The sequence below is a fragment of the Stigmatopora nigra genome, chromosome 11, assembly GCF_051989575.1.
Source record: "Stigmatopora nigra isolate UIUO_SnigA chromosome 11, RoL_Snig_1.1, whole genome shotgun sequence".
Classification (NCBI taxonomy): Eukaryota; Metazoa; Chordata; class Actinopteri; order Syngnathiformes; family Syngnathidae; genus Stigmatopora; species Stigmatopora nigra.
In genome coordinates this window covers 11,076,017-11,092,811 of record NC_135518.1, presented here as the reverse complement: position 1 = coordinate 11,092,811, position 16,795 = coordinate 11,076,017, and the positions used below count along the sequence as shown (strand labels likewise).

Here is a 16,795-nt window from a genome sequence, read left to right as displayed (position 1 = left end):
TTCCCCCCATGGCTGCTTGCAGAAAAATCAGAGCCAACTCAAATTCCTTCTGATAACAGGTTTTTAAAGAGGTGTTTCATTAAGCATTTGAAGAGGCTTAAAGCAACAAAATGATACATATAGGACAGATATTAACTCAAAAAGATGTTTAACAATGTGGGTAGCAGTTAAAGTGGAAGTAACCTAACTGAAAGATTGCGTCATGAATATGTCATTGTTTACTTTTTTTTTTACTGAGAATTGATTTTTTTTTGGCTGCAATGTCATTTTACAGTTAAAATGTTAAACCCTGAACATCACTTTGAATTCACAATATTTTTCTGACTCTGTCAACCAATCCAAAACAATACAGATAGTCACCCATAAGTTACACTGGAGTATTAAACACAGGATTCTTTTTAATTACATCTAACTCCAAGAAAATATTTTGATTGCAACTTATAATATTGTTTTAAAAGCCATGCAGGATCAAAGTTTTTATGTTGCCTATGTGGGTTTTCTCTGGGTTCCTCCCACATTAAAAAAAAGCATGCATGTTACGCTAATGACATGCACCAAATTCTTCATAGCTATGAGTAATGGGTTGTTTTTCTCATTTTTCAGGGTGTATCTACATCGCCTGTAGACCAACATTGGCTGGGATAGGATTCAGCCCCGCCTCTCACGACCCTTCTGAGGTTAAAAGGTAAGGTCAAATTATTTTTTTGTGGTAAAAGAAAGATTGGTTTTACCATTGTTTATTTGTAAGCGCCAGAAGAAGTAGTTTCTGGGGATGTCATTCGTAGTGGTGGTGCAATGGCGTGGGAATTCCAAGCGGTGTCATTTATAGGAAACGTCGCCAAAACTGAAAATCTGTCAAAGTGTGGCAGTAGCGCTTTGGCAGGGGTGGCCCACTTTATTGCAGCCAGAGTCAACAGTTCAGCTGTCGTCAGCTGCCGCGTCGCCGCCCCTGCCGGCGCTGTGTTGACTGCTAAATATTGATGGACATCTGGAGCGTCGCTCAGTCGCCGTCAAACTCCAGAGGCCCGCCCTCTTTTCGCACCTGGGAGAAAGCGTTTGGCACGGACGCGCCACTTTGCCAACTCACCAGGCTGCCGTCTCAAAGCGGCCTTTTTTTTCCATCCCATCGGATACTTTGTCCTTGTCGCGTCATTTTTGTCACCTGTAGTGAGCTGGGATAGGCTCTTGCACCCCCTCCGACCCTCGTTTTGTCAAATTAATGAATGAATCATAGAAAAAATAGCTGCTTTTTAACATTTCAGTGAGTTTATGAATACAAAGATGAGTCTGCGAGTTGCAAAGACACACATTTCAAGTTCCAAAAAGACTATAAAATACCAAAAATGTCATAAACTCCTCTCGTGATCTGATGGATTGAAGTCAAGAGAGCAGTGACTTGAGTCAAACATGTGCTTGCAGTGCCCTCAAATCGCATTAGAAGACGTGTAATTGAGCTTTATGATGCAGAGGGGAGCATATGCTCAATGGGCCAATTGAATCACGGCAAACGCACTCCGTTCGGGGGGCCGAGAGCCGCCACAACCCGGGTGTCCCCACCCCATTCCATTATTCACGCCGCCAGCGGATGTAGGAAACACTCCTTGACCGGCCTTGACGCGTAGAGGCGGAGCAAATCGGACGGAGACGCGCCCCAAAAAAAGGCAAACAGACATTTTGTTTTATACGCTCTTCGCCCCCGCCGCCGCCCTTGATCAAATTTACATGACCTGTCAGAAAGAGGCTCTCCGGAGCTTGAAAAATACATCAGTCGCCGTCTTTGGCGAGAAGGAAGCCGATGACACTTTTTGCAAACGGCGGAAAACAAAAAAGTTGACATGGCGGCCGCCCCTCGCCGTCAGCTTTCATCAGCGTCCTCTAAATGAATGAGAATGGATGGTGCCTTCCACCAAATGCTGTTAGGGGCCCCTTTTGCTTTATTTAACGAAGGCGCCGTCGAGGCAGGCAGGTGTCAGCGGCAGATTTCCCTCCGACGGGGTCGCCGAATTAACAAATCAAGTTAACATAATACTTGGCGGGGAGCGGGAGGGTTTTGGCACGGATCCGGATTTGGCCCAGCGCGCATGTTCCCCTCTTGTGTCCAGATGTCCTCGCTACGGAAGCTTCCCCCCAACACCAATGCCTTTCTTTCATCTGCGTCAATTTGGACCCCCGTCATAGGCGAATTTATATCAAAATGATTTCAGTAGTTTGGCGTTTGTGCTATGGTGGGTGACCTTTGCAGGCCGGGTGCATGTGTCAAAGTGGTGGCTTGGGGGGCAAATCTGGCCCGCTGCATCATTTCGTGTGGCCCGAGACAGTAAATTATGAGTGTTAACTTTCTTTTTTAGGATCACATTAAAATGAGGAGTATAGATGTATATTAAATTTCCTGTTTTCCCCCCTTTTAAATCAATAATTGTCATTTTTTCATCAATTTTCCTGTGTTTTTAGTCCAAAAATCACTTTTTAAAATCTAAAAATTTATTAAAAAGGCTTAAATAAACATTGTTTTAGATCTATACAAAACTGAATATTCAGGGATTTTAATCCAGTTCTTTTAATCCATTCATAAAAAAATCTAAATATTATATCTTAAATGAAAAAGTATGAATCCAAATAGCCACGACACAAACCTTAATTGCCACAACACAAACCTTATTTAACGCAACACTACCCTGATGACCCAAAACACCAATTGTCTAAAGCACAAATTTCATTGGATTTGATTATCCTTCCAAAAAGTTTGGCAGAAAAATCAACATCCATTTGAGCCAGTGCAAATTCTAATCCATAAAACCTTTTTTTTCCTGAAAAGAAATGGTGCCAAGAACTTGATTCTAATTCCAGATTTGCACCAGTCGCGTCTTTGCATAACTTTCTCATTAAAGCCTATAGCCAGAGTATCCAATTTCAAATTTAAACACACAAAAAACCTGTTATTTCAATTGACCTCCGTCACATCAAGCTGTCAATGAATTTTTTTTTTGCCCCTTTCTCTCTCCCGGGCGAGACGCTATGCTAATAACGAACATTCGGGGAGGGAAAGTGAGCCAAACGAGAAGTCGAGGCATTTAGCCGGGTGGCGTTCCTGGTAGAGGTGAGACAGCCGACAGCGTTTATGGAAATGGACACAGTTGGGAAGGGAAAAAAGGGGGAGAAAAAACTCGGGAGAACTTTGGTTGGAGCTGGTGTGGAAAGTCTCATTTCCACTTGTGAGCGTTGTTGTTTTTCTTCTCGTTATTTGTCGCTCATTAGATTTGTCAGCGCGGCGGTGCCGCTGGAAGGCATCCCCGGCCTAACGTTGCCTCCTGATTAGCGGATGAGAGGTGTTTATGATTGACTGGCTGTACGCATCCATCAGCGTAACTCCCGCGGAAAAGCCACGCGCCGTCAGAACGCCGTGTCGTTTATAACGTCACTTTAAATAGCCTCCTCGGCCCCAAAACGTGCGTGGGTTTTTCTTTTTGGTCGTCACCATCGCTTTCGTTGGTGCGTTTCGACGTTTTCGCAGTTGTTTACCGCTGTCAGACGCCGCTGAATAAACGCCAAGGTAAACGGAGGTAATGGACGGCACCTTTGAGGTTTTTTTTTTTTTTCAATGCCGCTCGTTCGTTCCAAATTTTCATTAGTATTCCCTTTTAGGGCGGCTAACGGCTGCTAACAGTTTGTGCCGGCGGCGGCTGGACGGACGGCGGAGGCCGTAAGCGAGCGTGACAGCCCGCTCGCAGACCCGTTTAGGCGCTTTTAAAACGCTTGCATTCTTCCCTTTCGTGCGCCGCCCCAGCGCCGCTCAAGTCAAATAAATTAGGATTGTTAACAGCAGGAAAAAAAAAAGAAGGGGGCGTCATCAGTAGGGTTGACGTTGACTTTTCGCCAACTTCGACACTTTCAAAAACCTTAGTCTTGATCTTCCCTTTAGGGGGGGTTCAAACAGCTCAGTTTTGAATACATTTAGCAAGAAGCTTGAGTTGAGCCTGCAAGTCAAATTGGTTTGGACGTCTATCGCCGTCCATGGAGGTGAAACATGATCACTCGATCACTTTAATCCAGTTCTTTCAATCCATTTATAATAAAAAAAATCTAAATATTATATCTAAAATGGTCCAGCCCACGTGAAATCAAATTGACCTTAAAGCGGCCCGCGAACCAACCCGAGTCTGACACCCTTGGGGGTCCAAAAAAAACGAAGCAGTGGGCCGCTGTCCCTAGTTTGGACACCCCTTTTTTACATGGTTACCCGCACGCAGACACACCAATCTTTTAGCCGTCTTCAGGTGTTGTTTGGACGTCAAACGCTTGGGATGAGCCCGCCCGTCAAAGACGTGTGGCAGCAACACATCTGGCGACCCATCTGGAAGTTGATTTACGGCTCCCCTTGTCTAGTGGCGGCAGATGAGTGTCAGCAAGTCAAGTGATGCTCTACTTTTTTTTTTTTTTTTTTTAAGAAAAGTTTAAGGAAAGAAACAACAACAACCTCATCAGTTAAGTTGAACGTTGTAAGAATCGTACGCGTGCGTCTTCATATTTTGGTATTTTTCCACGTTCTGACTCTTTTGAAGGATAATATTTTGTTTTTCTGCTTTAAAACCAGGCTCTCACGGGAATGCCGTTCTCCCACTCTTGCAAATGAGCAGATTTGAAATGGAGAATTGCAGCATTTGGATTAACATGAACTTGCTTGCTAGTCTATTGCTTGTGGCCGTATTGCGTGCCATTGACATTTATAGATAATAAACCATGTTTGTATACTGGGAAGCCTGGCATTGAGCGATGATGGGATAGCATCACGCTTTTTTAAAAAAAGTCTGTGTGGGTTACTTGCTTCCAGTATTTGACAAGACTGACCGCAGACTTTTAAGTTATTGGCGAGGCCATCTTTGGTTACCTTGGCAACCAGAGATGTCTCTCATACTCGCTTGGAGAAAAAAAAGGCAGAAGAAAATAAGCTAACCTTTTTTTTAGTAGCTACATAGCAACAGATGGTGCACTACACACAAAAAAGGAAGTGGCTCATTACCAAACGCCTAACACAAAGCAGCGGTGTTCAAACTATGGCTACCTGTTCTTTTAATTTCTTTTATTGTCCCACTGCAAATGATGAAAATATTATTTATGGCTTCCACAGTAAGCTTGAGTTCAGTTTACCTGTAATATGAGAGGAAGCTTGTCACTCAATGGTTCCTCTCTATTGGAATAAGGGTTAAAAATAAAAATACTTGGAATATTTTAAATGTGTGCGTTCGTCACAGTCAAAATGTTTTTGGACGTCTCGCTCCGTCAATGGTGGCGGATAAGTAATTTTTTGTCAAAGCTGATCGCATAGAGGCCATTGAAAGGTATTGCGTGGTGTGCACAGCAAGGAATTATTATGGTGATTGATGGTAGAGCGCTGGTATAAAAACAGATGGGGGAAGGAGATAATGAAGTGTTTTGATGTGACATAATGGAGGGACTGCTCACACACATACATACACATACACACACATAAACACACACACACACACAGACAGACGCTAGCACACACACCGGAAGACACTTAATAGAGGGCTGTGGCCTTGTCAGTCACATCTTCCCCTCCATTTTCCAGCTTGACCTTACAAACTTCGGAGAAGCTCATACTAGAATGAATGCATGAATTAGGCTTCTCCAATCGGCATTTTTTAGCCCTGTGTTGTGATAGAACTTGATCATTGGGTTTCAGAATAGGAATAAAATATGCATTTTCAGATACCATGTTTTTTAACATATATATTAGCATTGATCTTGATAGTAATGGAGAATATTTTTGCATTTCCCTTGTAACTCATATGAGGCGTCCAATCAGTTTGAAGTTTATTTGTTTACCCGCTGCCGCTCTCCCAGTTCCAATGGATGGGATGTCTACTGCTAATAAGTACATTGAGTTTTTATTTAGTTTTTAAGAGTCACATCATTGAGAATAGATGAAGAAAATATTAAAGCATAATACAACTAACTAACTATAATTGATGGCACACTTCAAATGGATGGCTTGTCTTTTCTCAAGAAATAAAAATAACACCATCATTAAAAACAAAAACCTTGTTGAGCTTTAGCCTTGATGGCAAAAATTGTGGTCAGTTTCCAATCGCGCAGGCTTTTATTTTAAAGCAAAAGATAATGACGGAAGAGGATGCGGGATGACGAGAGGCCGATTCGGATGAGTGCTGATGAGGGCAATGTGAAACAGATGATCCAAGATACAAATGCCCTTCTTCCCATAAAGAAAAACAGGAAATCGTGATTAAGTGGAAAAACAAACACACCATTTTATACCCGTGGAAAAAAATCTAAAAAGTAATGTGTCAAAAAGTTCATATCAAATTAACCTTACATAGATTATGATAGCTATTTTAATATTTTTGAAAGAAAGTAGGGGAGGGAATATAGTGGTAGTGTATGGAAGCTTCAATGTGTATGAAATATTACAGCAAAAATGATAGCAAATCGGGTTATCCGACTCGCATGCAAAAATATGTTATCTAGTAAAACGTATGTTATGAAGCGCGCCAAGCAAATACGTGTCGGTGAAATAAATCGGACCCATCTGATGCGTGTTTATCTTGCCGAGCCCTGGGGGAATCTGGGTAATTGAGCATGAGCGGATCAGTAATAGAAAAAGCATTTAGCGCGCAGGAGGTGCTGGCCTTTGAGTTAACAAAGCGTGAAGTTGTTGCGCGTGGTGGAACGAGAGGACGCTCTTTGTCGCTTGAGTGCTTCTACTCCAATTCATGACGGCTTCATTAAACATGAATAAAAGCATTGCAGTCCGGCTAGTTTTGTCCATTTGAGAACGGAACCAAACAATCTAATGTAAACACAAGTAAATGTCTTATAAATCTCCTAATATTTCCATTTATTTTCCTCACAAGTTTTACAGTAATCCCTCGAATATCGCGATTATTATATACCAGAGATAATTGAAAAATCGCGATGTAGGGTCACCTCGATTATAACTTTTTTTTCAGGAGTGGCTACTGCTTACAAATTGCAGTTCACATTACTATGAACTTTAAGAAAAATACAAATAATAATATGAAAAATAATAATAATAATAATAAATGAGCTGATATCCGACAATTGTTACATTACGGGAAGAGCAGTTTTGTACAAACACACCCAAACATTGCCAAAAGTTGAAGCCAAAAAACTTCCGTAAAATAAGCAAAAAATGACTTTAATCTCTCAGTATAACGACTTGAATCTTGTAATATAGTACGATTTATGATCAAATATTTAACACATTTTTATTTCAACCTCATAGTTGTTTCCTCTCGGAATATTACAGTGAATGACTTATGATTTCCCACGCTACACCTGACCATGGCTCCTGGCACCCCAATTGTTGCCCTGTTGTAAACAACTTGAAGATGAAGCACACAAAAAAAACAGCAACTATGTTTTCCTGATGAAAATCTGGTGCATATAGCATTTCCCCTCATTTAGTGTGTGTGCGTGGGCGCCCGGCACTTTCCCGTTCTTGTAATGGTGTCATGAAAATTCATGATGAGAGCATGTTAAGTGCATTAGTCAGTCTCCCGAGTTCCAGCGCATGAATAAAACCAACAAGGCGCGCAGGAAGCAAGAAAAAAAAAAACATGGAAATTCATTTTGATGCCTAATTATTTTTGGACTTGACAGCCCGGCTTGCACGCTCGGGTCGAGTTGAGGCGCGGCGCAAAACGGGGGGCCCCTTCATTACGGGCCGTAACGAGAACACGCGCTCCGGCTCGGGAACCTTTTGTTGCCTTGTTTTGTTCCGGTAACTTACGTGACAAATCAGCCAACGCGCCATGTGACAAATCAACACGGCGCGTTGGCTGGTTGGCCGGAGGAGTTTCCTGGCGGCCGTCCCGACGTCGCCGTGTTCGCCGCCTTCTTCCTCTCATTATGTTTTGACATGTACCAATCATTACTACGGCCCTTAAACCCCAGGGTGTGTGTGGTGTGTGTGTGGGTGTGTGTGAGAGAGAGACAGCCGTGAAAATGATCATATTTGGGGAAAGAGCGTGTGGGCTATTTGCCGAGCTGGTCGCTTGGCGTTTAATGATGTCTTCCATTTGATTTTGGGCCTTAAAATGGGGTTTCTAGTGGTTTTCTCTCTCGCCAGCGCATTTGTGAAGTCCATTGATGTGTGCTTTTCCTCGTTAGGGTCGCCGGAGAGCTTGAGACGTATCCCAGCTGACTTGGGCCAAGATTTGGAGAAAATCGGGGAGTGATCGCCAGCCAATCACAAGGCAAGTATTTCGCAAAAGAACATTCATATTGATATTGACAGCTAAGGATGATGTTGATGTTTAATTGAACTGAAAAAAATGGTTGACTTTCTTGCTCTTTGGGAAATATTTTTTTTACTAACATTATCACTTTTGAAGTAACAATGAAAGCATTTCTAAGTAAGTTAGATGGTTTTACTAAAGCGGGAAACCTCAATATGGCCCGCACAAGAAGCTTGAATAGGGCTTACATTCTTTTGCACAGTTGAGATAGGCTCCAGCACCCCCTTTGACCCTTGACTATTTGTTTTAGGGCTGTAAATACACACATATTGATAAGTAGGCATAGGCAGGTTGGTAGTAAGCCATTTTTTATGTCTCTGTGTAATCTTTTAAATGACCTGCCTGTTAGATAGAAAACTTCCGGCCATTTGAACTAAGAAGCCATTTGTACTTTTTTTTATGGGCGCTGCTTGGTTGTGATTTCCGACTTTGTGTAATTGGCGTAAAGTTGCTCTTGCGTTTCCGCAAATCTTCACTTGTTTCGCTCCAGCAAAATCTCCAATTTTCCCGTCGACTGATTTCTTACGTCTGATTGCGCCGGTGCGACTTAGAGAAAAGTTGCCATTGGCTATGGCCAAAAAGAGCTTCCCTACCTTGGGATAATCACAAGCACCTGCTTGGGGATGCGCGCAAACGTCATCATTGTAATCAAGCCCATTAGCGATGTGCTTGGCTGCAAAGGATGCGGCGGGATGGCCTAAAATCTCCCGGCTTTAGCCGCGGGGACCAGAGCAAAGCGCCGCGTCCGGATGAAATTTATTGCTTTATGATTGGCCTTATCCTCAGCACTTTAGGCCGCTGATTGCTTCAGCAGACGTTATTGGCCGCTTCCACTGGAACACGAATGGGGGAAAAAAGGGTTTTTAATGGGGAGACTATGTTAAGGCCTGCCCTCTTTTTTAATGTAGTAATATTAGGAGATTAAAGTCCCCTCTGCAAACAGTCTACGCTACCAAATTGACATGAAAATGAAGCAAAATAGAGGAGACAACCACTAAAATTATTGAAAAGGGGCTCTTAGTGCCCCCAAATAGATTACGCCCCGGGTTGTCGCCCTCATTGCCCTCAGCAAAAATCGGCCCTGATTGGAGGCATCCGCCGGGACAAAATCGGTCAAAATGGAGGCCGACGTACAATGACGTTGGCGGGCCAAGCCAGTTATAGCGGCGAGAGAGGGAGAGAGAGAGAGAGAGAGAGAGGAAAGGAGAGAGCGAGAGAGGTGTCATGCTGCTCCCCGGGTGGGAATGCGCCTGATCATCGATTAAAGTGCAATTGTGCAATTTCGTTCCTGTTCCCGCACAATGAGGAATGAGATTAAGCTCAATTTGGACCCCTTGGAGAGATCTCCTCACCTTTGTGTTTAAAGGTGTACACACGTACACACACCCACATACACACCCACAAAGCGTCAGCGCGCCCCCCGAGGGAAATCAGGCATCTGGAGACAGGTCAGCCCAAGCTAGCCCATGTATATATTCATGGCCTTAATCTGGCATCATTCTGCCAGGGAGAGCGCAAATGTATTTCATTTACACAATCGCCATTGGGGGCGGGCTCGGAATGATCGCCTAAACACGCCCGTATTTCAGGCCCGATGTCACGTTAGGACCGGACGCCTATTTTTCTGATGGATTCCCATACAAAGTCGACGTAATGCGACATATTTTGGCGTCCAATCGGATTTGTTATTCAGAATAGGACCATGAATAAATTGAAAGTCTATCAATTGAGTTCAAACCTTGAGTCGAGGGTTCGATTCCAGCTCGGTCTTCACTGAGTGGAATTTGAATGTTTTCCCCAGACGTGTGTGGGTTTTCTCCGGGTATTCCGGTTTCCTCCCACGTCCCAAAAACATGCAGGCTAAGCTAATTGAAGACTAGATTGTCAGTATCTCAGAGCGTGATAGGTTGTCTGTCTCATGGCGCCTTACAATTGGCTAGCTGCCCGGTTAGGATAGGCTCCGGCACCCCCGAAGGCGGCAAAAAGACAGAGGAGAAGGGGCGACGGCGGAACAGTGGCATCTGCGCCGTTCGGTCCGAGCGCGGGGAGGAGTGTCGGAGCCGGCAGATGCTGGCTGTGTATTAAACAGATGAATTATTAAAAGATGCTTGACACATGAAAAGTGGCTCCTCGGGCTATGAAGGAAAATGTTTATTCTTCTGCCACGAGATTTCTCCGACGAGCTCGGCCAACTCTTTATGTGCACTCAAAGTCGTCAAGCGTCGACTGGCGACGTGCACTTTTTGGCTGTTTATTTCCGTGGAGGAAAATAGTCATATTATGGAGATAATATAGTACATATTGATATAAATCTATTAGATATGTGGCTCAGTAAATCCTCCTTCAATATTTGACAGTGTAACTAAAAGAGAGAAAAACAAGCTCTTTTCATCGTCCTGCTGTCAATTTCAATGAGTTTATCACGGGTTGACGTCCAATCTGTTTGGACAGGAAGGGTGGCAGCCATTCCCCCAATTTAAAACATTTCTATTTTTTTAATTTGTTATAAATTTAAGTCAAAATGGATCAGACCCCGGTTAAATACATCTCATAATTTGTGCTGCAAAGGGTTCATTCATTTTTGCAATTTTTTTTATTTGCATAATTAATATTTTAGAGAGGAAAAAAAATGATACTTCATGCAAAAATGAGTTAAATGATTTGCTTTATATAAATTGCTTTGCTTTAATTTGAACCCACTAGTGCAAAATACATTGAGTACAATTGGATGTCACTTAGGGGCCTTCAAAATATTGTCCCGTGGGCCGCCATTGGCCCCTTGGCCACCTGTTTGAGACCACATTCTTGCTGAAAACATTACTGCATTTAACAAAGTGAACATCTTGAGTCCTTCATGTATTTATCCACTCTTTATGTTGAACTCCATTGCCTTAGAAGAAGTTTAGCAAACAGTCCAAGGACACGTCTCACTTCCGCTCATCTGACATCTTCTTAAAGCCGCCGGTCAAATGCTAGCGAGGACAAGCATCCATCATTAGAGTTTACATATTGCAAGGAAGAAGAGTGACAGTAGTAATGGTTGGGCCGCCACCACGAAAAGTCCCCTTTTCATGAAAACTTTAATGGGCCACGTTATCCTCACTCGGCGCTTTTCAACGCAGCGTCTATTTGTCTTTCTTTTTTGAGCCACGTGGACTTTGCTCCAATTAAGGAAATTCCAACCTTTGAATCCGTCGGCGGCGGCCGAGAGCAAGGTGCGCGGGTGATTAGGGGATCGTCTGGGCGCTTGAAAGCGTCGAAGCTAGTGGAGCGTCCGTCCTCCCCGCGCTTTGGAGTGTGATCAAGGACTCCCGGGTGACCTCTAGGAAGCCGGCCCGCGGCTCGGTGATTAGAGGGTCACGGACCCGAACGGCTCATGCGGCAAGTCCGCCCGTCCCCGGTCGCTAAGTCCATGACATCAGACACCGGCGTGGGGGGGCTTCCAGACGATAATGAGACGGCGTCCTCTGCTCGGCCGGTCAATTGCCGTCGGATTTCCCCCCACGGACCGGAGACACCCTACCGTTTCTCTTCCCACGGCCGTCTAATGACCGGCCGCGGTCCAGAGACTCAGATGTACTTCGGAGGAGGCCGCCATCGCCATCGCCGCCTCTGCTTCGTGCCGTGTTAACGCGCCGGCTCATTTGTCAGCCAAATCATCCCCAAGGGAGTGCTTTTTGCGCAATAGCCGGCACGGACGGGTCTACTCTGCTGAACGCCGGTTAGCGTTGGAGTGCAGTCGTTTGTCAGCAGGCCATAGAAGAAGAGAAGAGGAGACTTTTCTGCCTATCATCTGAAGCCAGCTAAACTAAAGAAGCTATGGACTCCAATCCAAAGCCACCCGCCTGCTTTTTATTGACCCTCGGAATTTTCTGACTGGCTGTCTAAAGCATTCCAAAAATTGACGAGATACAGAATCATTTGCCATGGCAAAAACATTTTGAATTTCAATATATCTTGTGCTGACCTTTTACCTCATTCACATCATTTGTAAACAAAACAAATCCAGAAATCTTGGTGTATAAAAATACCCAAAAACCATCACAATTGGTGAAAGGATCCCCATTCATTTCCAATGGTAAAAAGACCCAATATCATCAGCAAGAAAATCCATAGGAAGTCTATTGCACTAAAAATCGACATCGAAATATTTCAAAATGTGCAGAAAGTGACACAAAATCAACAGTTAGTAAGAAAATGAGCCTAAACTCACTTATTGCTTTCCATTGACCTGAACAGAGATCCAATCCATTTCAACTGGGAAAACTGGCTCCACGCCCTAAGCACCCCCCTTGAATTTCCGCCCCTGGTCCAGATAAAGGCGCCTGAAAAAAAACCAACACTCAAATGTGAGTTTACAAGGACGCACGTTCCAATTTCCCCCAGAATTGTAATTTTGTCCTTATTGGTCTGACGTGAGCACAAATGGGTCATTTTTATCCCGGATGAATATGAAATGATTTATGCGTCCAGATCCACAATTAGGCGCGGCGCTATGAATGCCATTTCCCAACAGTCCCCTCCTCAGAAGAGACACGGGCCATTTGTCTCCTCGGCCACACCATCTGCCACACGTGGACGTGAAAGATTAAAATCATATACAGTACGAAAGCTTCCCTTTCACTTGCTAATGTCGGACGTCGGACGCTGTGGTCTCTCCCAGGAAGAGGTCATTAGCGCTCTTGCCGCACGCCAGGGCCGAACCCGCTCGGGCGAGGGGTGGGGGGACGACGCCACAATGCCCGGATAATCCCCGCCGTCTTTTGTATTCATCGAGGGCCCGAGGTGAGGGCCCCGCCACACGTTGCGGGGATCCGTTTCAAGTTTGCGTCGCCGATTAGAGCCCTCATCGACCATTCAAAATAATAATGTGGTGATAAATAGGTGCTATGAGGGATCTGAATCAGAAAACATTTATTTGACACCAGACTTTCTTCGTTTAATGGACTGGAGCTCCAAAAGATTGAAAAAAATATATAGTTTTCTTCCTCTGGCCAAGATGCACCCTCCTACTATTTAGCAAATCAATAGTAGAAGACCAATCAAGTTGAATAATTGTTCATCTGATGCTAGCACTCTCAATTTGAATGGATTGGATGTCTAGTGGCCTCAATGGGGTTCAATTAGTTACAAAAAAATCTTCCTCTGGCCAAGATGCACCCCCTCACTGTTTAGCTAATCCCTAGTAGAAATCCAACCCATTTGAATATGCTGTCATCTGTTGCTAGTAAATCCATTGGACGTCTGGTTCCATAAAGTCAATGAGTTTTGAAAAAAATATGCAATAAAGATTGCATCGCATTTGCAATTCAAGTTATTTGGAAATGAGAATTCAAGCTGGAAAAAAAATGGAGAAAAAGTTATTACAAAATTGGGGTTAAAGTTTATTGACTGAATTCTTTATTGGAAAATGCCTATTTAAAAAAAAGAAATCCATGACACGACCTTATGATGCAAGGCAGTCTATCAATATTTTGTATATAGACAAAATATATTACGCCCATAAGCAAATCTCCCATTCAAAAGGAATGATCATCTCAATTTAAGCTCCATCTTTGGAGTTCTTCTTCCCGAGTGATTGTTTCTGTCACTCGTCCCGATTGGATTAAAGCGCCCGTCAACTTGCTTCATGTTTGACCTTCTCCAACTGGTTAAGTGCAAATTCTGTCTGACGAGACCAGGCTGGGTTGGCTGGAGAAAATAGGTGGGATCTCTAATAATCAATCCATGGTGGAACTTTCTGCCTTCTTTCCGATTTTGCCACAGATCAAAGGCGGGATTCAGGTCTAATTAAGCAAATGAATGCAGATCCCAGACCTTCTGGCTGCAGCTGAGGCCTTGGAGGGATCCCTGGCTGGAAATCCACCTCAGATTTAAATAATTAATATGACACCTTGAGCTCCGCGGAGAACGGCGAAGGGCGGGGGGGCTTCTCCGTCTCCCACTTTTACAACAATGTCAGTGCCAAGTGCAGCGCCGTTTGTCTCCGCCGAAACCAGCCGCCTTTTGTCATGCTAACGGGCCACAAGGCTCGGGTAAAGAAGGCCCGCGGCCCGGCCAGCCCGGGACGGAACAGGCCGCCGAGTCGGGGTCATTTTAGCCTTTTTAATCCTCTTAATCCCCATTAGGAGAGGCTCGGCGGAGACAAATCTGCTCCCGGAGGTCCTTAGGATTCAAACGCCGTGCTTGAGCGCCGCTATTATTCCAAACCCACGACCAAGAGCGTCAAATTGAACCGGCGAAGAACGGAAACGGGAACCAGGACGATAAGAATCTACAACGAGATCACGGCGGATCGAGACGTTGGATCGGCAAATCCCGATCACGCGCCCCCTTTTCTGGAGGAGTCTGACTCTCATGCTAATGACCCTTATGTCGACCGCCCCGTGGTCGAACCCCCCCCCCCGCCCCGGGCGCCGTGGGCCGGATAATCCGAAAGGGACCTATTCAAATTGATACACTCATCTCAGACAAGCTCGCTTCATTATCGCTCAATTAAAGCTGCATAGATGAAGAGGAGTGGGCCTCGAGAGAAGGCCTTTCAGGCCAGCGACCATGCTGACCGGACGGGGATCTGGCTTGGGGGTCTGCAAACTGCGGTTCGAGAGCCGCATATGTCTTAATTTTTTTAATTTTGGAATTATTAGGAATGCTCCGTTCATGTGAATTGAACTGATCTTGACAGTTATAGTTGTTTCAATGTAATTTAATCCTATATGCCTTCCCCTTTATAGGAGATTCCCCCAAAATATTTTAATGTGGCCTGCACAAGCAGCTAGAATTCACCCTACATTGTGTTGCCCTTGGCGGATCGGTATCATTGAAAATACCTACAACGTTGTAGCGGCAGGTGGTGTCGAATTGGGTGGCAATTTGCAATGACGGTGACCCATCGACCAAAGTTTGGCCTCCTTTACATTTAAATCCATGTTTCCTTATTCCACTAGTGTTCCCACTTGTAGGCGGCCGCTTCAAGCCGCGATCAGGAGTGGAGTTTAGGTGTTGAAGTGAGCGTTTTGGGAGCAGGCTAGCTGTCTGTGGTATGCATATCGCCTGCAGCCAAAGAGCCAGCAAAACACAAAGTACAAGTCTGGCCTGTCTGAGGGATGCCAGGACCGCTTAGCGCACCGGCGCTACGCCGCTGTCATGTCGCGGAGAGAATCGCTAGGCCACGTTTTTTTCTATGTAGCGCACTTTGGACTATGCACTTTTGAGGCTGGAATTGAAGTTACGTCATTTCCGATACGTGACTACAGACACAGAACTAAAAGCTTTTCCCAGTCTGACTTCATTTCTGATGGTTGCTTTTTGCATCCCACATTTCCAAAATTTTTTTGGGGGGGGGGGGTGAAATACAGATGTATTTATAAAGTATTGACTCATTGGCTGCACTGTGTGGTGGTAGGCGTCCAATCCATTTTAACCTTAAGTGAAAGTATCTTTACTCTTATTGATTATGATAAAAATATTACTTCTAATGATGAACTATTGGCTTCCATTGGTTGGTTGGAACTTTATTGTATCCTGCATTTGGAAAATTTCTTGGTTGCAGAAGCAAGACAGAGACATAAGACACACAAGACATTGTAGACCTAGTTAAAAAGACTGGAGCCATACACAGCAAGGTGGAAGGGGAAGTTATAGACTTATAGACTATAGATTACTATGTATTAATTCTTCTTCTTATTTCTCTGGAATGGTCTAGCAGTCTTGGTAAACGTTGTGAACGCCTGTTTTCCAGGGAGAGACCACGCCAAGATGATTTCAAACGCTTGAGAGCCCACGTCTTGATGTGCGTCTTCACGTGTGCTGACAGCCTTTGAGCCAGTTCTTCGCTTCAGCTAAAAGCGCTCAGGGCACAAAGCTTGAACCCCTCAACACCTCAAACAAGCCCGCCCCGCGCTACCGAACGTGGCCCCCGCGCCTCTGACAGCAGCTGAAGGTAAGCGTCGAAGACATCCCGACACGCGCGCCTAAAAAGTACTTTTGATGCGGGGAAAACGGACCGCTTTGCCGCGTACAAACAACGGCGGAGTGTCAACACGAGTCCGACGGGAGGCGCTGGTGTGTTTACGTTCAAATAATACCCCCTTTCGCTTGTCTGCCTCCATCTTGACGTTGTCGCTATCGGGATGCCTTGTCATACAATGGCGGATTACAAGAGGGAAAAAACATGCACGTATGTAGTCGTATTGTTCCACCAGCGGCCCAGTGTCCTGGGGGCCCGTTCGCAGCGCGCAGCTGTTTTCAGACGAGAAAATACGAGGCCTGCATAGTACATAGCTGAGAAAATCAGACCCCCGATTGGCTGGTCGTTTGAAGGGCAAGTGTAAACTCCCAGAAATCGTTTGGGAAACCAAAAAAGAAAATCATGCCGTTGCAATTGCGTGAGTCTGAATACAGCAGAACTGGTTTTTCCTGTGGGCAATGTGGGGAGGTGCCCAGGGCGCCTTCTATTTGGGGGGCACACATGTTTATTTTTTTTATACTAACAGTGG

General features: G+C 44.7%; 1 protein-coding gene across 1 annotated transcript in view; it reads left to right on the top strand.

Annotated features, from left to right (window-relative positions):
• The first annotated feature begins 647 nt into the window (after window positions 1–647).
• ppp2r3b (protein phosphatase 2, regulatory subunit B'', beta) overlaps window positions 648–16,795 on the top strand; it is a 49,469-nt gene continuing 33,321 nt past the window's right edge. Inside the window, exons 1-3 of the mRNA XM_077728166.1 lie at window positions 648–685; window positions 8,170–8,255; window positions 16,039–16,239. The gene's annotated coding sequence lies outside the window, so the exon portion shown is untranslated. The remainder of the gene's footprint in view (window positions 686–8,169; window positions 8,256–16,038; window positions 16,240–16,795) is intronic.